Below are 24079 nucleotides of genomic sequence, written 5' to 3'. Positions count from 1 at the left end.
TGCATGAAAATCCCAGTAGATCAGCAGTTTTTGAAATACTCAGACCAGCCCATCTGGTGCCAACAACCATGCCATGTTCAAAGTCCCCTAAATCCCCCCTTTCCCCCATGCTGATGCTCAGTTTGAACTTCAGCAAGTCGTCTTCATCACGTCTAGATGCCTAAATGCATTGTGTTGCTGCCATGTGATTGGCTGATTAGCAAGTTGTGTTACCAAGCAATTGAACAGGTGTACCTAATAAAGTGGCTGGTGAGTGTATATAGCTCATTTATAGCACCATTTTTTTTACTATTTTGGACCAGTTTACCTTTGATAACAAATAAGTCAGGAGATATCCATTCCATTTATCGTCAAATGAAAGCCTGATCTATCCTGAAAAAACAAGGTATAATCCACGCATGCACCAGTAAATATTTACAAAGATATGTATGGTTTCACTAACACATGCCAAAGTTGCAAAACCGGCTTTGGTTGTTAAGATTTGTTTTGACCTTGGTCATGAAGGGATAAAACAACAATAATGATGATTATTATCATAATAATAATCATAAAAATCGCAAACCATTCTCAACTATGTTGTAAGTTAGGGGTGGCAAACTCAATTTGATTGGGGGCCACATTTGCAGTATAGTTGCCCACAAAGGGCTGGTTGTATCTGGGGTGCGCTACGTACAGAGTGCAGAGTACAGGATTGCGTTTTGCACAGAGTGCAGGGTTCAGGGGTGCGCCGTGTACAGAGTGCAGGGTTCAGGGGTGCGCAGTGCACCGAGTGCAGGGTTCAGGAATGCGACGTGTACCAAGCGCAGGTTTCAGGAGTGCGCCGTGTACCAAGCGCAGGTTTCAGGAGTGCGCCGTGTACTGATCGCAGGGTTCAGGAGTGCGCTGTGTACCCGGTGCAGGGTTCAGGAGTGCGCTGTGTACCGATTGCAGGGTTCAGGAGTGCGCTGTGTACCGAGTGCAGGGTTCAGGGGTGCTATGTGTACCGAGTGCAGGGTTCAGGAGTCCGCTGTGTACAGAGTGCAGGGTTCAGGAGTGCGCTGTATACCGAGCGCAGGTTTCAGGAGTGCGCTGTGTACCAATCGCAGGGTTCAGAAGTGCGCTGTATACCGAGCGCAGGTTTCAGGAGTGCGCTGTGTACCGAGCGCAGGTTTCAGGAGTGCGCTGTGTACCGAGCACAGGTTTCAGGAGTGCGCTGTGTACCGAGCGCAGGTTTCAGGAGTGCGCCGTGTACCAAGCGCAGGTTTCAGGAGTGCGCCGTGTACCGATCGCAGGGTTCAGGAGTGTGCTGTGTACCGAGTGCAGGGTTCAGGGGTGCTATGTGTACCGAGTGCAGGGTTCAGGAGTGCGCTGTGTACCGAGTGCAGGGTTCAGGAGCGCGCTGTGTACCGAGCGCAGGGTTCAGGAGTGCGCTGTGTACCGAGCGCAGGGTTCAGGAGAGCGCTGTGTACCGAGCGCAGGGTTCAGGAGAGCACTGTGTACCTAGTGCAGGGTTCAGGAGTGCGCTGTGTACCAAGTGCAGGGTTCAGGAGTGCACTGTGTACCGAGTGCAGGGTTCAGGAGTTCATTATTAGGCCACTCTGCCTTGCCTTGCAGGCAGATCATTCTCCCACTCAGATTCTTGATATCTGTCCCTGCCATGCCCTGCCATGTGTGCTTGCAGGGATTTGTGATGTTGATGAGGACAAGGGCCTCTCCCCGACAACCCTGCCCGTTGGTTGTCGGGGTCTGTGGGCAGGGGGCTTATCGGAATCCAGGAGCCCCCTTTAATAATAGGGCCCCCAGATCCCGGCCCCCCACCCTATGTGAATAAGTATGGGGTACATCGTACCCCTACCCATTCACCTGGGGGAAAGAAAGTCAATAAAAAAAACACACTAGACAGGTTTTTAAAGTAGTTTATTAGGCAGCTCCGGGGGTCTCTTCCGTCTTCGGGGGTCTTTTCTGACTCCTCCACTCTCTCCGGCCTCTTCTCCCACTTTCCGGCCTTCTCCCGGGCTCCTCCACTATCTTCTGCTCTTTTGCCGCACTTTTGCTAGTGGTGATCTGGTCCCTTCCGTCGTCCTCTTCCCTCTTCTCTTCTTTTCCGATGTTGACATGACACTCTCTCCCACTGTAATGCTGTGTGCACAACTACTTATATAGGCATGGAGCGGGGTCACCGGGTCACAGTCCCAGCATGCTTTTTTTGTTTTTTGCTCATGCACAGAAGCGAACAGATATGTGTGGTGTTACTGTTTACGTGTGAGGTATCGTCGTGAACATTAGAAGCAATCATTCGAGCGTGTGCAATTGTAAAACGTGACATGTTGGGTATCTATTTACTTGGCGTAATATCATTTACGCCACTTTTATATCAATTTTATATTTTACAAATTGGGCTACATATTATTATTTTTTTGTTTCCATTAAAATTAATTAAAGTGTATTTTTTCCCCAAAAAATTGCAGTTGAAAAAATGCCGTGCACTGTGTAACAAAATATTGCATGATCACTATTTGAATTTTCTATATGTATATGCCAGGACAGTACAAATACCCCCCAAATGACCCCTTTTTGGAAAGTAGACATTCTAAGGTATGTAGTAAGAGGCATGGTGAGTTTTTTGAAGTTGTAATTTTTTTCCCAAAATTCTTCACAAAATTTTTATATTAGCAGGTTATTTCGCACACACAGCATATGCATAGCACAAATTACACCCCCAAAACACATTCTACTACTCCTCCTGAGTACGGCGATACCACATGTGTGAGACTTTTACACAGCGTGGCCACATACAGAGGCCCAACATGCAGGGATCGCCATCAGGCGTTCTTGGAGCATAAATTACACATAATTTCTTGAACACCTCTTACACTTTTGAAGGTCCTAGACAATGAAAACGCCCCAAAAATTACCCAATTTTGGAAAGAAAACAACCCAATGTATAATCTATGAGGTGTAATGAGTCTTTTGAACATGTCATTTTTTTCTACAAGTTTTTGGAAAATGTGGAAAGAAAATTAAAACGCTTTTTTTTTTTTTTTTTTTTACACAAAGTTGTCCATTTATACAAGATTTCTAACACATAGCATGAACATACCAAAAATTACATCCCAAAATAGATTCTTCTACTTCTCCTGAGTATGGCGATACCACATGTGAGACTTTTACACAGCCTGGCCACATACAAAGACCCAACAGTGAACATCATCAGGTGTTCTAGGGGCATACATTTAAAATCTAATTTGACTACCTATTACACTTTTGTGAGGCACTGATGTGGCATGCATGGGGATGGATGAGCCGAGGATGGGGCTGGGTATGGCTGACTATTGCTGGGTATGGCTGAGTATTACTGGGTATGGCTGAGTATGGATGGGGTGGATGGGATGGTTGAGCATGGATGGATGGATGAGTATTGAGTATGGATGGATGGCTGAGCATAGATGAGTATTGCTGATTAGGAATGGATGGCTGGGTATGGATGGATGGCACAGTGGTGTAGTGGGAACACTCTCACCTAGCAGTAAGAAGGGTCGCTGGTTCAAATCCCAACCACGACACTACCTGCCTGGAGTTTGCATGTTCTCCCTGTGCCTGCGTGGTTTTCCTCTGGGTACTCCGGTTTCCTCCCACAATCCAAAGACATGCAGGTAGGAAAATTGGCCCTAGTATATGAATGGGGACCTTGGATTGTGGCCTCCTTGAGGGTAGGGACTGATGTGAGTGTGCAATGTACAGGGATAGGGACAATTGTAGACACTGACTCAGGTTGAACTGGATGGACTGGTGTCTTTATTCAACCTTACTATGAAACTATGAGTATTGCTGAGTATGGATAGATGGATGAGTATTGCTATGGATGGAGGAGCATGGATGGATGGATGAGTATTGCTGAGCATGGATGGATGAGTATTGCTATGGCTGGAGGAGCATGAATGGATGGATGAGTATTGCTGAGCATGGATGGATGGATGAGTATTGCTGAGCATGGATGGATGAGTATTGCTATGGCTGGAGGAGCATGAATGGATGGATGAGTATTGCTAAGTATGGATGGATGGATTGCTGGATGAGTATGACATCATAAATGGGCACAGATCAGCACTGTGGGCCATACACATCCAGCCCACAGCGCTGCTGCACCCGATCTCTCTCCTCACTGTACTGATCGGCACAGAGAGGAACCGGACAAGACGCCAGTTTGTTTACAAGTGATCGCTCCGTCATTTGACGGAGTGATCACATGGTAAATGGCCGATGTCAGTGGTCATTTACCGTGATCCGGTGACAGATATTCCCAGGGGAGCCGGATTCTGGGAGGATGTCATTGTATGCCTCCCCAGAGTTATCGAGCTACGCTATAGCCGTCATTCGGCTATGACACAGTCATTAAGTGGTTAAAGAAGAAGACAAATGTGCGCTGCATTTTCAGATTTAATAATTTGCCACATCATGAATGTTAATTCTCCCTACGAACTATAGTTTACAAGACCGACCGCTTCCGGCTCGTTCCTTGCTTCCGAGCATGGGTGCTTGTACTTTGGTCTTTTGTCCGACGGAATTGTGTACACACGATTGGAAAATCAGACAACACGCATTTGTCCGCCGAAAATCTGACAACAATTGTCCGATGACAAACGGTCGGATTTTCCACCAACAGCCTGACATCACACATTTCCCGTCGGAAAGTCCGATCATGTGTACGTGGCTTTAAAGTCATCTTATTTCCCCCTGACTCTCATTCCTGCCCCCTCCTTGTTTCTTACATTCTTTCATGTTGTTGCACAAATTATCTTCCAGGGTGATCTTTGTCACTGTCTACTCTAAACATCCTGTAAAAATGTAACATAAACCTTGATAACTATACTATTTACTAAGAACATCATAAATTCTCTTCACCTTACTATGAGGTCTGCATTCTCACACTTTCAATTGGCTAGTAGTTTAACCCTTTCACTGCCAAAGCCGTTTTTTGCACATGTTTAAAAAATCATTTTAGGCCTGAAGATTGCATAAAACCTCCAAAACATGTTTACATATTTTATGAAAGAAAACACCTTTGGGAATAAAATAGTGGTAGTTCAAATTCTAGGAAATGTAAATAGATGCCCAACACGTCAAACCTTAAATATGCTTGCACTACTGAAATGGTGACAGACTTCAGTACCCTATACAGCAGGTAAAATAAGTATTGAACACGTCAACATTTTTCTAGGTAAATCTATTTCTAAAGATGCTATTGACATTAAATTTTCACCACATGTCGGTAACAACCCATACATTCCATTCTTACAAAGAAACCAAAACAAATAAGTGCTGAAATTAAGTTATGTGTAATAAAATAGAATGGCACAGAGAAAAAGTATTGAACACATGAAGAAACTGAGGTGCAAAAAGGCATTGAAAGCAAAGTCACCAGCTGAAATCTGTGAGCGCAATGATAGGGATGGAGGCATATGACCAGATCATTGCTTCATATAAAGTCCTCAAAAAAACAAAACTATTTTTTAATACCAGCTGAAATCTATCAGTAATTGGAAAGCAATCCTGCCCCTTGTCAGTGCAAACTAATATCAGCTGGTTCAGTCTTAATACCAAGGTGTCACACAAGAAACATCTCATGATGGGTAAAAGCAAAGAGCTCCCTCAAGACCTTTGTAACCTTATTGTTGCAAAACATACTTATGGCATACAGAAGCATATGCATATGGCATACAGAAGGATTTCTAAACTTCTGAATGCTCCAGTGAGCACTGTTGGGGCCATAATCCAGAAGTGGAAAGAACATAATTTCACCATAAACTGGCCAGGACTAGGTGCTCCTCACAAGATGACAGAGGAGCGAAAAGAATTATCAGAAGAGCTGTCCAAGAGCCAAAGACCACTTGTGGAGAGCTTCAAAAAGACCTGGAATTAGCAGGTACAATTGTTTCAAAGAAAACAATAGTCATTTAAGGTTTGCTGCATAATATTTAGACAAGCCTGTGAAAAATTGTGAGCATGTAGTCTGGTCAGATGAGACCAAAATTCAACTCTTTGGATGCCATAGTACACACCATGTTTGGAGGTCAAATGGCATTGAACATCACCCCAAAAACACCCCCATACCAGTGTGACCAACCTACCAGATTAAAATTTACTGACACAACACCCACAATTTACTGGCACAGCCAAATTTGTTGTGACATTTTTAAAAGTTACAAAATTATAGTTTTAAGGGCAAATTTCAGTATTTAGGCTACAAACAAGTACAATATGCAATTAGCAATGCGATTTAAGGTAGATATTCTTATTTTCAATTAGAATGGGCGGCGTACACACATTGACTCTCACAGTGATACTGGCAGCAGTGTGCAGCAGCACAGATCACTGACACGACATGTCCCCTCCCGAGTCACAGTGACAGTCTCTCTGCACCAGGTGGTCCCTTCAGTCCACTCCAGTCCAAACACCACTGACAATCCAGCTCCTGGCTTACCTTGATACCGTCCCGCAGACCATGTGGCTCCGGCCACTCCACTCGGCTCCATTGCACTATGACATCACACAACACACTCAGGAGAGGTGCCCCCTCCCACCACTTCCCAGTCATTTCCGAAGTTTACCAGAGCCATCGGTAAGCCCGTAACTGTTCGATGGCTAGGCAGGAAGTTGAGTGAGGGTTCTATGCCTTTGGAGGACTGGAGCGACATCTGACGTCACTTCCTGTCAGGATCATTTTTTTTTATTTTTGCTGTCAATAAAGAGGACCTGTCATACTTATTCCCTTGTAATAGGAATAAAAGCGATAATATATATATATATATATATATATATATATATATATATATATATATATATATATAATATATATATATATATATAGGGACTTTCTAAAAATAAAAAATATAAAGTAAAATAAATAAGATTTTTTTTTTAAAGTGCCCCATCCCTCTGAACTCGCATGCAGAAGCGAACGCATACAAAAGTCGCGCCTGTATATGTAACAGTCTTCAAACAGCACATGTGAGGTATCGCCGCAATAATGCTGGTTTTAGACCTCCTCTGCAACTCTAAACAGGTAATCTGTAAAAAATGTTAAAGCGTCGCCTATAGAAATTCTTAAGTACTGTAGTTTGCCGCCATTCCACGAGCGTGCGCACTTCTAAAGCATGACATGTTAGGTATTTATTTTACTCGGCGTAACATCATCGTCCACATTATACAAAACAATTGGACTAACTTTACTGTTTTTTTTTTCTATTTATTTATGGGGCTTTCACACCGAGGTGTCAGCAGCAGTAAAGCTTTACCGTTGTTTTTACCAAGGTTTTCGGCCGCTAGCGGAGCGCTTTTAACCCCCCCTAGCGGCCTAGAAAGGGTTAAAAAAGGGTTAAAACCACCCACAAAATGCCACCCATTCATTTCAATGGACAGGCAGGAGTGGTCTATACACCACTCCTTCCCCGCTCCATAGATGCTGCTTGCAGGAGTTTTTTTTAATGTCCTGTCAGCGCATCGCCTCAGCACTCGGGATTTCACACTGAGACTGCAGGGGAGCCATTTATCAGGCACTTTACAGGTGCTATTTTTAGACCAAAAGCACCTAAAAAAAAAACGCCTCGATGTGAAAGGTTCTAAATTGTATTTTTTCAAAAAAACTGAAAGACATCTGTGCAAATAAAGTATTATTTTACATATTGCAATGACCGGCATTTTATTCTCTATGGTCTCTGCTAAACAAATATATAATTTAATCTTGTAATCTTGTGTAAGAAGGAGATTGCGGTAACATCTCGTTACCACTCAAAGTGCACACCAACATACACCGATTGCCGCCTTAATAAAAAGGACCTGTCACCAGCCATCAAAGTACCGGACACCACCCATCAATGTACCTGTCACCAGCCATCAAAGTACCTGTCGCAGCCCATCTGAGCACCTGAGTACCTGTCGCAGCCCATCTGAGCACCTGAGTACCTGTCGCAGCCCATCTGAGCACCTGAGTACCTGTCGCCAGCCCATCTGAGTACCTGTCACCAGCCCATCTGAGCACCTGAGTACCTGTCGCAGCCCACCTGAGTACCTGTCACCAGCCCATCTGAGCACCTGAGTACCTGTCGCAGCCCATCTGAGCACCTGAGTACCTGTCGCAGCCCATCTGAAGTACCTGTCGCCAGCCCATCTGAGTACCTGAGTACCTGTCGCAGCCCATCTGAGCACCTGAGTACCTGTCGCAGCCCATCTGAGTACCTGTCGCAGCCCATCTGAGTACCTGTCGCCAGCCCATCTGAGTACCTGTCACCAGCCCATCTGAGCACCTGAATACCTGTCACAGCCCGTATGAGTACCTGAATACCTGTCACAGTCCATCTGAGTACCTGAGTACCTGTCACAGTCCATCTGAGTACCTGAATACCTGTCACAGCCCATTTGAGTACCTGAGTACCTGTCACAGTCCATTTATTCTCTATGGTCTCTGCTAAACAAATATATAATTTAATCTTGTAATCTTGTGTAAGAAGGAGATTGCGGTAACATCTCGTTACCACTCAAAGTGCACACCAACATACACCGATTGCCGCCTTAATAAAAAGGACCTGTCACCAGCCATCAAAGTACCGGACACCACCCATCAATGTACCTGTCACCAGCCATCAAAGTACCTGTCGCAGCCCATCTGAGCACCTGAGTACCTGTCGCAGCCCATCTGAGCACCTGAGTACCTGTCGCAGCCCATCTGAGCACCTGAGTACCTGTCGCCAGCCCATCTGAGTACCTGTCACCAGCCCATCTGAGCACCTGAGTACCTGTCGCAGCCCACCTGAGTACCTGTCACCAGCCCATCTGAGCACCTGAGTACCTGTCGCAGCCCATCTGAGCACCTGAGTACCTGTCGCAGCCCATCTGAAGTACCTGTCGCCAGCCCATCTGAGTACCTGTCACCAGCCCATCTGAGCACCTGAATACCTGTCACAGCCCATATGAGTACCTGAATACCTGTCACAGTCCATCTGAGTACCTCAGTACCTGTCACAGTCCATCTGAGTACCTGAGTACCTGTCACAGTCCATCTGAGTACCTGAGTACCTGTCACAGTCCATCCGAGTACCTGAATACCTGTCACAGTTCATCCGTGTACCTGAATACCTGTCACAGTCCATCTGAGTACCTGAGTACCTGTCACAGTCCATCTGAGTACCTGAATACCTGTCACAGCCCATATGAGTACCTGAGTACCTGTCACAGTCCATCTGAGTACCTGTCACAGTCCATCTGAGTACCTGAGTACCTGCCACAGTCCATCTGAGTAACCAAATACCTGTCACAATTAATCTGAGTACATGAGTACCTGAGCACCTGTCACAGCCCATCTGAGTATCTGTCACAGTTCATCTGAATACCTGAGTACCTGTCACAGTCCATCTGAGTACCTGAGTACCTGTCAGTCCATCTGAGTACCTGAATACCTGTCACAGCCCATATGAGTACCTGAGTACCTGTCACCAGCCCATCTGAGTACCTGAGTACCCGTCGCCAGCCCATCTGAGTACCTGAGTACCTGTCGCCAGCCCATCTGAGTACCTGTCACCAGCCCATCTGAGCACCTGAGTACCTGTCGCAGCCCATCTGAGCACCTGAGTACCTGTCGCAGCCCATCTGAGTACCTGTCGCCAGCCCATCTGAGTACCTGTCACCAGCCCATCTGAGCACCTGAATACCTGTCACAGCCCGTATGAGTACCTGAATACCTGTCACAGTCCATCTGAGTACCTGAGTACCTGTCACAGTCCATCTGAGTACCTGAATACCTGTCACAGCCCATTTGAGTACCTGAGTACCTGTCACAGTCCATCTGAGTACCTGAGTACCTGTCACAGTCCATCTGAGTACCTGAGTACCTGTCACAGTCCATCCGAGTATCTGAATACCTGTCACAGTCCATCCGAGTACCTGAGTACCTGTCACAGTCCATCCGAGTACCTGAATACCTGTCACAGTCCATCCGAGTACCTGAATACCTGTCACAGCCCATTTGAGTACCTGAATACCTGTCACAGCCCATCTGAGTACCTGAATACCTGTCACAGTCCATCCGAGTACCTGAATACCTGTCACAGTCCATCCGAGTACCTGAATACCTGTCACAGCCCATTTGAGTACCTGAATACCTGTCACAGCCCATCTGAGTACCTGAATACCTGTCACAGTCCATCTGAGTACCTGAATACCTGCCACAGTCCATCTGAGTAACCAAGTACCTGTCACAATTACATGAGTACATGAGTAGCTGAGCACCTGTCACAGCCCATCTGAGTATCTGTCACAGTTCATCTGAATACCTGAGTACCTGTCACAGTCCATCTGAGTACCTGAGTACCTGTCAGTCCATCTGAGTACCTGAATACCTGTCACAGCCCATATGAGTACCTGAGTACCTGCCACAGTCCATCTGAGTAACCAAGTACCTGTCACAATTAATCTGAGTACATGAGTACCTGAGCACCTGTCACAGCCCATCTGAGTATCTGTCACAGTTCATCTGAATACCTGAGTACCTGTCACAGTTCATCTGAGTACACGAGTACCTGAGCACATGTCTCAGCCCATCTGAGTATCAGTTGCTGTAGATCTGAGGGGGAAATGCAAGGAAAATAAAAAACAGCATCTTAGCTTGCACATGATTGGATGATAAAATCAGCAGTGCTTCCCCTAATTTCAGATCTACCCCTCAGATTTACAGTGACTCACTTTCAGTGCAATTTCAAGTGCACTTCGCACTTGTAGTGCAAAGTAGATTTGCCTTTTGTAAATAACCCCCTCTGTGTGAATCTTCCGAATTTGGCTTTGCAATTCATTTAAAACTTTAAAAACATGACATAACGACAACTTTAAAAAAAAAAAATGGGTTTAGATTTTGCCTAAAATATCGATGATGTTGCTCAGTCTTTTTTGAACATCATGGATGTTTTGCTTTATCTTTTCCAAATGACGATTGCACACCATGATCTCACTGATCTGTATTTGTGCACTTGCACTGCTGAAGTGTTTCTTCTTCCTCAACATTCACATTACCTAAAATTAATAAAAAACACCATGTATTAAAAATATGCAGGCATACATCTATTACCTGAAGCTGTGGTCTCAGACACTTACCTGTGGTCGACACCATTTTTCTCACTTCACCCAGCACTTCCTGAACCTCTGCATCCACATCTTCATGGTATGTGGCGAGTTCCCTTTCTTCATTCGGTGTGGGGTTACTGGTGTCCTCAGATGTCCCAATTCTTTTCTGCCCTATGTGAATACAAAAAAGGTATACGTAGCAGACAGATATGTTAGGCTAGAAATAGTAATATAAAACATTGCTTGGAAGTGTCGTCCAATTGTCTGTTTTGGCAGAATTCCAAGCTGAAGACATTTTTTCACTTTCAAAAGCTGGAATACTTACCTGTTTTGTGCAAGGTTCACACAAGGTTCACACATGGGGAGACCCCTAGTATCCACTGGAGCACCTGCATGGGACACCATAACAAGGGTGTTATGGTGTCCCACACTAGTGTCCTCTCCTGACACTGAATAGAGTTGTAATTTCATTATAGTTTCAAACACATCTAGACAACAATGTAATAAACTTATTTTAATCCAAATAGGCGTGAACAAATGTAGTTAACATGCACCTACCAAAATCGACATATTAGTGGTCGAACAAATGATGTTTAATACACACGATTCCTGTATCCACGAACTTCAAACTTGGCATTTTAAACTGTACAACAGTAAAAAAAAGCACATGGACCAGCACGAAAGTAATAATAATAATAATAGGAACACACGACAAATACATACTTTTCTTGCAGCACTTTCCTGATCTTTCTATACTGATCATGCTCCCTCAATTTCAGGTCTGACCAGCCTTACCTCAATTGATCCTTGGATCGTTGTACCCCAAAAGACCTGTGCAGACTTCTCACAACTTTAGCCATGATCTTGGCCTTTCTCACATTAGGGTTTCTGTATGGCCCATGCTTCCCATCCTAGTCTGTCCTCTTTAAGATGTCCGCTATCTCCACCATATTTGAGGCCTTATATCTCTTCCTGGATCTGGAACTGCCTTGCTCCGGGCTTTCGTCATTTCTGCTATCAGCACACATTCAACGTGTAATGATATAGCTCAAAAATGTGTAAGAAAGCAGTTTAGATCCACATCTATATTAATTCCTGCTGGTTGGAGGGTGTCTAATTGAAAAATCAATTTCGCCTCCTTCTGTGAAATTTTAATTCTTTTGTTTTCACCTCTCCAATGCCCTTTGATTTTGTCTATGGCATAGAATACCATACAGGTTGGGTCTTTGCCATGATAATCCCTAAAGTGTCTTGAGACTCTGTGTTTATTAAACCCGTTTTTCATATTAGTGATATGTTCCCGAATTCTGACACATAGCTGCCTGGTTATCCTACCTATGTATTGTTTGTGGCATGGGCACTCTATTACATAGGTAGCATGGGAACTGTTACATGTTATGAATTCTTTGATGTTATATTCGTTTCCATTAGCTGCTTACATGAAGTTTATTTTTATATTTGTTTTTTTGTAACTTTACACGGTAAACACTTTCTACGTTTGTAAAATACTTTTACATTTTTTAATAGTTGAATCTGTTTTGGTGGATCTAGAGCTTTATGTACCAGCTTATTTCTTAACGACCAGCGCACGCCGATGTACGTCCTATTTTAGAAGAGGGATATCCGGATGGAGGAAACAATAAAAATTGTTTCCTCCATCCGGAAAAACATTTCTGGAGCCCCTCACATGTGAGACCCCTGTGTCCTAGAGTAGCAGGGCAACAGATCAGTCCAAGCGGTAGGCAAGAGCATAGTCCATAAAACAGGCCAGGGTCAGATGACGTGAAAGCAGTCCAAGCAGTAGGCATAAGCGTAGTTGGTAAAACAGGCCAGGGTCAGTTCACGGGGAAGGCAGTGGCATGGTTATTTGGGGGAAGCATGAAAAATGGTCAGCACAGATAATGAAAATGGGGAAATGGTTAAAAATATGGGCTAGTATTTTAGGGATGTATGATGAAGTTTGAAGCATTCACCAATGCAAAGGCCAGGTTGGGAGGGACACTCGGGACAATGGTAGCTGGTATCTTTTCGAAACCCATTTTTGGTGCACACGCGACATTTTTTTTGCCGTCTTCGGCCTGTTTCAGATGGTGGAATTCTGAAGGGGAAGTGGCGCTCACAAAGTCGGCAAACAGCCTCAGAGCGAAGGTCTTCTAGGGGGGTCTTTGGTGATAGACGAGGGACATGACAACTTCTTCGATGAATTTTAGGAAGGGGGCGGGGCTTTCCATGGATTTGGTGTAGACTACGTAGGAATTATAAATGGCCAAATGGATTAGAGAGATTGCTACTTTCTTGTACCAGAATCGGGACCTCCTTATTGAAAAATAGGGCTGAATCATTTGATCGTTGAAATCCACTCCCCCCCATGTAGAGGTTATAATCTTGGACACACGTTGGCTTTTCAGTGGGACCTTGTCTTTTTTGAACCTCAATTGTAGTGTCCTCATGGATGGTGGACATCATGTGCACGTCCCTTTTATCCTTCCACCTCAAGACCAGCACTTCGTTGCATCTCAGTGATGCTCTTTCCCCCCCTTCGCAGCTTTTTGTTTGCCAGTGATTGTGGGAAGCCCTTTCTATTTTTTCTGCAGGTTCCGAAGGCCAGGGTTTTTGCAAGGTATAAGTGTCTGAAAAGGGGCAGGCTGGTGTAAAAGTTATCAAGGTATATGTGATATCCTTTGTTCAGAAGTGGGTATGCCAGGTCCCATACAATCTTTCCATTTGTGCCCATGAAGGCCGGGCACTCAGGGGGCTGGAGCTGGGAATCTCTTCCTTCATATATGCGGAACGCATACAGATATCCCGTGGCTCTCTCACACAGCTTGTATAATTTTATTCCATATCTGGCCCTTTTGCTAGGTATATATTGCTTTATTCCTAGCCGGCCTGCAAAGGGTACCAGGGACTCATCGACACATATATTTTGATCGGGGACATAGAGTTCTGCAAATTGTTGGGAAAAGAAATTTATCAGTGGGCGAAGTTTACATAACTTGTCATAATTTGGATGATTGTGGGGAAGGCACTCGGTGTTGTCTCTAAAGTGAAGAAAGCGCATTATCTTCTTGTATCGGGACCTGGACATTTCGGCAAAATAAATAGCCATGTAGTGGATGGGTTGGGTGGACCAATAGGCATGTCCTTAATTTTTTTTTGTAATCCCCATGTTCAGGGTGAGGCCCATAAAAATTTTGAACTCCTCCAAATTGAGATCTCTCCACTCAAAGGGACGGGCATATGATGAGTGGGGGTTATTGGCAATATACTACTGGGCATATGAATGAATGAATGAATGAATGAATGAATGAAATACTTGTATAGCGCACAATGCGAACTGAATCGCCTCTAGGCGCTGTGGCGAGCTTTGATCATCTGCTAAAAGAGGAAGGTCTTGAGTTTTTTCCTAAAAGCCAGGTGATTTTCTTCCAGGCGGATGTTGATTGGTGGAGCATTCCATAGCCGAGGCCCTTGGACAGCGAATCTCCGATCCCTCTTGGATTTATACCGGGCTTTGGGCACGAGGAGGAGGTTTTTGTTGGCTGATCGAAGACTGCAGTTTGGTGTGTAATGATTTATTTTCTCCATTAGGTATTGCGGAGCTTCTCTATGCACGCATTTGTGGGTGAGGCAAAGGGTCTTGAACATGATCCAATTTTTTTATGGTTAGCCAATGTAAGCTCCTCAGCGAAGAAGAGATTGATTCCCAGCGTTTTTTTCCTGTTATCAGCCTTTCCGCTGTGTTTTGGATCAGTTGTAATCGCGCAAGTTGATATTGTGGTAATCCTATGTAAAGCGAATTTGCGTAGTCCAGTCGTGAATTAATGATTGTTCCAACTACCACTGCTTTGTAATTCTTTGGGATAAAAGGGATGAGTCTGCGAAGCATGCGCAGCAGATGGTGAGATCCACTGACTACAGATCCTATTTGTCTGGTCCACAACTAATTGCAGAAATGTGTCAGGCAAAAACAGATGAACAAAATCGATCTCTGAAAAATTGTGGGTGTTGGTCTGCACACCTGGCTGTGCTGTGAAAGGGGGAATAATTGGTGATGCCGAGTCGAAAGGCAGCCATGTTGGGTTGGCAAGACCATCTGGCATAAATGTAGAGGCCCTGGCTCTTGGGGGATGTGACACTCTAGTAGTTGGATTGGAATTTCCTGTGCTGGTACTCAGGCGTGATGTGCCAGCACTGGTATTGGGTCTGGGCAATTGTTGGTGGGGCCCATCGCCGGCGGCAAAGCTGGTACTAGGCATTTGTTCCCGGGCCTAACGCTGACGGCAGCGCTGGTACTGGACCTGGGAATTTGTTCTTGGGGCCTATTGCTGGCAGGAGCTCTGGTACTGGGCCTGGGAATATAATCCTGGTTTTCAGAGGACCTTGCCCTTTTAGGAGGGACCCTTTCTTCCCCCTGATTCATTTTCCGATTCACTATTCAGGTTAAATGCCGAATTTGATTCGGAATCAGAATCAGAATTGGAATCTGATGAGAATTCCCCGTTGCTCTCATCGGTCATGGAGAGGATCTGGAACGCCTCCTCACTGGTGTATACTCTTTTGGCCATGACGCTGATGCCTGTGTGACAGGTGACGTTCACTGATGGGCTGTGCGATGGGTGGCAGGTGATGACGGTGTGACAGGCCATGGACTGTGACGGGTGATGGTCAGTGATGGCTGGCAGTCACTGATGGGTGATGGTCACTGATGGGTGATGGTCACTGATGGCTGGCAGTCACGATGGGTGGCGGTTGATGGCTGGCGGTCACTGATGGGTGACAGGTGAAGAGTGATGGCTGGCGGTCACTGATGAGTGACAGGTGATGGCTGATGGGTGACGGCTAGCGGTCACTGATGGCTGGCGGTGACTGATGGGTGACGGCTGGCGGTCACTGATGGGTGACAGGCAATGGCTGGCGGTCACTGATGGGTGAAAGGCGATGGCTGACAGTCACTGATGGGTGACAGGCGATGGCTGGAGGTCACTGATGGGTGACAGGCGATGGCTGGTGGTCACTGATGCGTGACAGGCGATGGCTGGCGGTCACTGATGGGTGACAGGCGATGGCTGGCGGTCACTGATGGGTGATAGGCGATGGCTGGCGGTCATTGATGGGTGACAGGCGATGGCTGATGTGTGACGGCTGGCGGTGGCTGATGGGCGACGGGTGATGTCTGGTGGTCACTGATGGGTGACGGGTGATGTCTGGCGGTCACTGATGGGTGACGCCTGGCGGTCACTGATGGGTAACGAGTGACGCCTGGCGGTGGCTGATGGGTGATGGGTGACAGTTGACAGTCACTGATGGGTGACGGGTGACAGCTGGCCTTTACTGGTGGGTGACGGGTGATGTTTGACAGGTGCACCGCTGACGGTCACTGATGGCAGTCTCCTATGTGACAGGTTCACTTTATTGGGTGACTGTGGTGACTGTTGGGTGACAGGTGACAGGGGGAGGGGGCGATCTGATCAGTGTGGTGTTTGTGCAGACACTACAAAACACAGATCGATAACTCACTGCTCCAGGCTCTTCTCTCCTCACACTGGAAACGGTGTGTGAGGAGAGAAGTGCTGGTAACAGTCAGTTACCGCTCTGTTTACATTTAGTGATTGGCTGTGAAAGGTTCACAGCCGATCACATGGGTAAACAGCCAGCCAATGGCTGTTTACCGGCATCAGTGACGAACAGTGTTCCCGGGGAACACGCCGCCACCGATGTGAACGAGCAGCGCGCTCCCGCCGTTCACACAATACTAGCACTAGCTGTGATCGCCCGTGACTTCATCACGGCCGATCACGTGGTAAACAGCCATGACCAATGGCTGTTTACCACCCTCGTGGTGAGCGGTGTCTTCGTGACACGCCGCCACCGAGGGAACAGGGGATTCCCTGTTTAAACGGGAGGCCATCATAGGACGGCCTTCCGCCACAAGAGCTGCACCGCCTGGCCGTCATTTGACAGCTGGCGGTCAGCAACAAGTTAATGCCACTAATTCTTTTTTGTTAGACCCTTTTTTTTTTTTTACTTTTTTTTTTATACGTGTTTGATGTCTTCAACAAATTTCCCATTTCTGCTTCACAGTCACTTTTATTTAGTATGACTAGGCCCCCCTTTATCGGCTGGGCGGATGATTATATCCTTTTTCTTTTCTATCTCCTTAATGGTGTTCCAAATTTTGCTTCTTTTTGGATTTGTTTATTTTTAACTTTCTAATATAATTTTCCATCATTTTTTTAAAAAACTAATAGACTTTCGTTATGTTGCATTTTTGGATTAAATGTAGAATTATTCCTCAAAGCCAAAGCCAATTTCCCATTTCAAGCACTCTAATTTGAGGAATAATTATACATTAAATCCGAAAATGCAACATAATGAAAGTTTATTAGCTTTTAAAAAAATGGTAGAAAAGAAAAAAGATATAATCATCTGCCTGGCCGATAAAGGGGGGGGGGGGAGGGGGCCTAGTCATACAAAATAAAAGCAGAAATGGGAAATTTGTTGAAGACACCAAACACATATAAAAAAAAAACTCAGAGGGGATTCAAAAAACGAATATGAGAAGAAACTTAAATCATCTGTAAAACGTGGTGAAGAAAGGGGAATTCTAACAAAGAAGGAAGCAAGATATTTGGCCCCAGAAGTGGCTAAAACTCTGGTGATTTATTATGTCCCCAAAATCCATAAAAATCAATCGAATCCTCCAGGGAGACCAATAATAATTGGCATAGATTCCCTATTCTCAAGACTAGGAGCATACATTGATGGGTACTTACAACCAATGGTGGCAGAAGGGAAATCCTATTTAAAGGATAGCATGCAATTAATTGCAGAACTTAAGAATTTCAAAATACATGAAGATGACATCCTGGTAACAATAGAGGTAAACTCTTTATACACTAATATTATACAAGGCGACGGATTTTTGACATAAAGGGGAATATTATACCCAAACAAAAGGAGTTGCAATGGGGGCTAAATATGCCCCCAGTGTAGCAAATGTGTTTTTAAATTGGTGGGAAGAAGAACAAATATATAGCATGCAAAGAAAAAATGTAAAAATGTAGCATCGATACATAGATGACATCTTCATAATATGGAGAGGCACAGAGGTGGAAGTCTTTTTTTGACAAAATAAATCAAAACATCTATGACATCACCTTTTCAGCAAACTGGAATAAACAAAGCATTGACTATCTCGATTTGCAAGTTGTCAGGTCACCTTGAGGCGAGGTGACAGGTGCACACCGAAGGAATCAGGAGTGCACCGCAAGGTTGTGGACCCTACGGCTGACTGCTGCAGACGGGGGACAGATCCCACTGGGGTTACAGCGTAAGATTCCCTGGGGCGCGGAGTCTAAGAGCCAGCAGGTGTTCACCAGTGCCTCTAGTGGTGAGGATGGGGCCCCCAGCTCACACCCACAGTAGGCAACAGGAGGATAGGGATGGTGAGGGACAAAGCCAAGGTCGGGGCCACAAGCAGACAAGAATAGTCTGGGACACGCCAAAAGGTCAGGATCACAGGCAAGCAGGGATAGTCAAAGACACGCCAAAGTCGGTAACGGAAAACAGTAGAAGAGCACACGGCAGGTAACAGGAAGCTAAACACACAAAGGAACACACAATGGTTGATCAGCACTGATGGCCTGCAGTGCACAGGTTAATATAGGGCTCCCTGATAGGGCCTGGGGTGGAGCCATGCTTAGAGGAGAGGTTATAAAAACCACCAGGTGGAAGTGGCTGGCCTCTTAGTCTGAAGACATGAGGGGAGGTAAGCAAACACAGGAAGATCACTGCATAACCATGACACAAGTACATAAAAACAATGGATTTTACAAATGTGGGAAGTGTCTACCGTGTAAAGTTACCAAAAAACAAAACAAATAAAAAAATAACAAACTTCAAGTCAGCAGCTAATGGAAAGGAATACAACAAAGAATTAATAACCCATAACACTTCCCATGTTAGCTACGTAATAGAGTGCCCATGCCACAAACAATACGTAGGTAGGACAACGACGCAGCTATGTGTCAGAATTCAGGAACATATCATTAATATAAAAAACGGGTTTAATAAACACAGCGTCTCAAGACACTTTAGGGACTATCATGGCAAAGACCCAACCTATATGGTATTCTATGCCATAGACAAAATCAAAGGGCATTGGAGGGGTGAAAACAAAAAGAATTAAAATTTCACAGAATGAGACAAAATAGATTTTTCGATTAGACATCCTCCAACCAGCAAGAATGAATATAGATGTGGATCTAACAAATTTGTGAGCTATATGATTACAAGTTGAATTGTTATACTCCATGTCAGATCTTAAAACCATCATGCAGCATGAAAAAACAGTATCTGTTTAATTTTGGTGTCTACATTTACCTAGAGTGGAGCTCCCCTCTTTTTTTTTTTTTTTTTTAATACATGACTTTCGACCCATTTTTGAATACATTACATTTGACCTTTTTTGAATATATTACATTTGACTCTTTTTGAATAAACTACATCCGACCCTGTTATACATAACATTTGGAAGATGGGATCCTAAAAATTCACATTCCCACTTTAGTCTTCTCCATTTTTATATTTTAATTTTTATGATTAGGCGAAAAGACATTAACATACAATTTTCTTTCTCCTAGAGCTGTCGTGGCTTAATTCAGATGATTTTCGCATATCAGATGTAACTATATCTGATTCAAAATAAATCCCCCCTTATAAAAACAAACTCTGTTTCCTCATACATAGGCTTCACATGTAGTCCATTTACCTATCATTTTTCAGAAGTAACCCTCCTGCCAGCAAACATTTTATACATTGATTCAGTACATCTTTCATGTACATTTTTATGATTATTCACCTAACATCTATTCATTATTTATGGTACAATTTATCTTATTATTTGATTCATTTAGCACTCTTAGCTTGTATAAATCTAAGGATAACACCCCAAAAACAATATCCTATTTTTTGGAATTCTATATAATATTTGGGGCTCCCTTTTTTATCCCCAGTTATTTTATAACCTTTTAATTGATTCCCCTAATATGGTTAAAATCATTCATTCCTACATTTTCATAAAGAAGATTAGGACATTGTGTGGTTATCAACATCATAACATTTAATATTCATTTTAATTTTTAATCCAACATTTAATTTCTAATCCATTTATGTTCTCGTTTGCAGGTTTTAATTTTGTAATTTTGTATTAGGATAGTGTGCTACCAGAAGGTAGTACACGGTGACCCCATTTTTTGAACACACTGACGACACGGACTGAAATCATCATATAGTGCCATTTTGTGATCAGTATATCATTGCTTTATACCTATTGATGGCCTAACATTCATTGAGACCTATGGGGTGGGGATTGGAATGCGGATTTTCATATAAATGTTGGTTTCCAACATCCTTATAAGGATTGGCTGCTGCATATCTGATATTTTCCCTACTAGATTATGTTCCATCATGGACTTCGGTCTCCAATATCCGACCAAAAATGGCCACGCTATTTCTATGCGCAGGCGCACTATGGACACTGTGTACTATATTAAGACAGGAAGTGTAGCAAGATGGACGCTCCAGATGACGTCTGAATGACGAAACGCGCATGGTGGAGAAACAAGCGTTTCGTCATCACTTCCGGTCGGTCGTGATTAGGATTCCAACGGCATTCATTCGTGTATATTTGTTCATGCTTTTATAAAATTGTTTTAAATGTGAGTATATCTCCTATTATTATGAAATAAAATTATTTTAATACGGATTCACACTATGGGCATCCCTTCTCTTCTCCATATGGTGGGTGAGTGAAAACATTGCCAATACCAATGAAGTACGCACCAGGGGTCCAAGGTTTGCTACACAGTGGCACATACTCTGACTTTGCAGTTCCCCCAGGGGAGGTGATGCTATTTGGTGAGTGCATTCATAATAGGAGCACAGATAAGAATCACCAACACCAGCTGTCACCTAAATAAGAAGCTGTTTGGAAAATTAGATTTCAGAAATCACTGGACACTTTTTGAGCACTAGTCACTTTGTTTGTTTTCGGACTTTTATATTCATCACTAGCAAATTGTATATATATATTTTTTTTACTTATGTTGTTAAGCCATTTATTATCATCATAATATAGGTATCTAATTAATTCTTTGGGCAATATATTCTCTTAACTGGTTATAACTTTTGTGAAAACACCCGCCAGAGGTTGTAACACATGGCATAACAATTCCAACAAAGCACTGCACCAGCACTTATTGAATGCACATAAGCACTTTTTTATTCTTTGTCATATTTGCACAGGCACTGTGGAATAAGGTTATAGACAAGTTTATTTAAGAACACGTTTCACTTTTGTTTATTTTTACCAATTTTTCTTTTTGTACACTTCACCTAGGCTGAGGATACAACCCCTACACCATCCACACTAAGGTTCAATCCAACATTCCTTCTTCCACGTGGGGTTTAAAATTAATTACATGACATTTATGCAGAGGGTGTAGTACATTAGCACATTCATACCCAAGGGGCTGCACTTCCCCAATTTTTGGTTTACACCATTTTGGTTTATTCCAGTAAGTGATATCACTAATTATTGAATGATCCTCCAAGGGCTTCTGTCCTGCCTTGTTGTATCAGGCAGAGGTTGTAACACTCATCAGCACATGGTTCATTGAATATCGCATCTTGCAGAGGATATATACAGTGTTCTTTGGCATAACTAGATGTATATTCAATTTCTATCACTTTTTATTTTTGGGATTTTAAAGTTTATATCATTGCAAGCTGCAGAGGGTGCAAAACAGAACTATCATTATAATAGGTTCAAACCAAATACTCAAATACCTTCCTAATTAGAACAGCGCCACACCTGCAACTCCTTTTTTTCTAAAAACATACTTCACCTAGGTGAAAGTATATCTGCAGGGGCAGCAGTTCTTCTTCCTTTAATTTTTTTAGTTTTTTTCCTGTTCGCGGATTTATGCACAGCTTTTTTACACTAGAAAAAAGGACAGGAGCGAAGTTTCACGCATGCGCAGTGTATATAAAGCATAACACGTGGGCAACATACGTACGATCTGTGAGTGGAGGACGGAGGATTGTAGTGCTGATCGTTCAAACAAAGGTACAATTGTAACTTGGGACATCAGTGGTTAGTGGCCTATACTGCTTATAGATTGAGGCCTATATTGGGACAAAATTAGGAGAGTTTAGCCTGACATTAGGGTTTGTCTTGTGTTGTGTCTTGCAGATAAAATGGTTGACAAATTCACAGCCCCTGAGTTCCTGCCCAACTTTATTGACAAATACAGGGAGCTGCCATGTCTCTTGCAAGTCCAATGCAGGGACTATTTAGCAAGCAAAAGAGGAAGAAAGCGATGGATAAACTGTTGGAATTGGTGAAGCCTGTGTATCCCATGGCAGACATCAACTTTTTGAGGGCCACAATTGGTAGCCTGAGGAGCATGTATAAAGGGAGCGCAAGAAAGTCTAGGATTCCCTGAGATCCGGAGCAGAAGCAGATGACATATATGTCCCCAGGATGTGGTACTACAAAAGCCTGCATTTTTTTTACGACCAGATGGAACCCAGGCCATCACTATCAACACTTCCCTCCACATCAGCTGAGGCTCCTGAGGTCCAACCTGGGCCTTCCACCCAGGAAGAAGCTTTTGAGCCCAGCTCGACCCAGGTATAGCATTGTTGAACATATTTCTTGTCAAAAATGTAATGATGTTAACTAGATGTTATGGATCACTAATTTCTGATTTAACAAAGTGGTTTACATATCAATAGACAGTAGTAGCCAAAAATGATTGGGACAAGAATGAAAAATGCTGGGGTCAGAATGATAGTCTTTTCTATTTAATATTCAATTTGCAACAGTCATGAGCTCAAAATTGTGTGTGATTGATGACCAAAAACCTAAAACATTTTCCTGTAACATTTTCATACACAGGATAGTCTCAGCCAGGAGGAGGCCGTGGCAAGCAGCCTGACTGAATCACAGGTTCCTCCCCCCTGCAACCAAAAGGACCAGGAAGGCAAGGAATCTGGAGGAGACCACGGCTGCTTTCCTAAGACAGGCTACTGTAGTAATTAACATGGCCCCCGGTGGCCACGAGGTGTTTGGATGAGTCACTGACAGTAAATTAGAACAGATGGAGGAGACCCAATGCACTATATGCAAAGAGATTATTCTGAAGGCCATAAACAAGGGGACGAGGTGCAAACTCATACCTTAAACACACCTCTGTGAGTTGGACCATGCTCCTCCACCACCTCCAACAATACCACCAACACCACAGCCACACCACCCACCACAGCAGCATGGAAGGATGCGTGGAAGGAAGTGTTGAGAGTGATGGCCTGGGTTTGGCAAAAAACACAGGCTGTTGTAAGACCACAGCCTCAGGACATATATGTCATCTGCTGCTGCTCCCAATCTCTCGGAGTCCTGGACTGTATTGTGCTCCCTATTAAATGGACTGCTCTGGTTACCAATTTTGACAGTCAAATAATTTATGTCTGCCCTGGGGTACAAAGGCTTCACCAATTCCAACTGTTTCTCCATCGTTGCCTTCCTCTTTATTTTGTTAGGACCTTGTGCTCCCTATTAAATTAAAAATGGTTTGTTTTACCAAGTACTTAGCTATGTGTTTTACTTCAAAAAGAACAGTTTTTTTGTGAGTAGGCAGGTACATTTCAAAAATACAATGTCAAATTAATTAACAAGGGGCACCAACATAGTTGTATCTTTGAGGTTACAAAATACAACATAATAATGGTGTTGTGGTAACTTGACACACAAAACAAAAAAATAAAAAATATTCTGGAGATCACAAAAAAACACCCACACAAAAAAAAATATTTTTGAGGTCACTAGAAAAAAAAGATTATTCTGGAGATCACTGGAAGAAAAAAAAAAAAGATTAATTCTAGAGATCACTAAAATTTATATATATATATATATATATATATATAT

General features: G+C 43.7%; 1 long non-coding RNA gene across 1 annotated transcript; it reads left to right on the top strand.

The window, feature by feature from the left end:
• The first annotated feature begins 21925 nt into the window (after nt 1-21925).
• LOC143934893 (uncharacterized) lies at nt 21926-23738 on the top strand. Its single transcript, XR_013263420.1, has 2 exons — nt 21926-22786; nt 23054-23738. It is a non-coding gene; the product is annotated as an uncharacterized LOC143934893 (long non-coding RNA).
• Nucleotides 23739-24079: the final 341 nt, after the last annotated feature.

Source organism: Lithobates pipiens, unplaced genomic scaffold, assembly GCF_037356315.1.
Source record: "Lithobates pipiens isolate NorthernLeopardFrog02 unplaced genomic scaffold, aLitPip1_a1.2 Scaffold_28, whole genome shotgun sequence".
NCBI lineage: Eukaryota > Metazoa > Chordata > Amphibia > Anura > Ranidae > Lithobates > Lithobates pipiens.
Note: the sequence above shows the minus strand (reverse complement) of the source record. Positions and strands in the feature narration are given on the sequence as shown.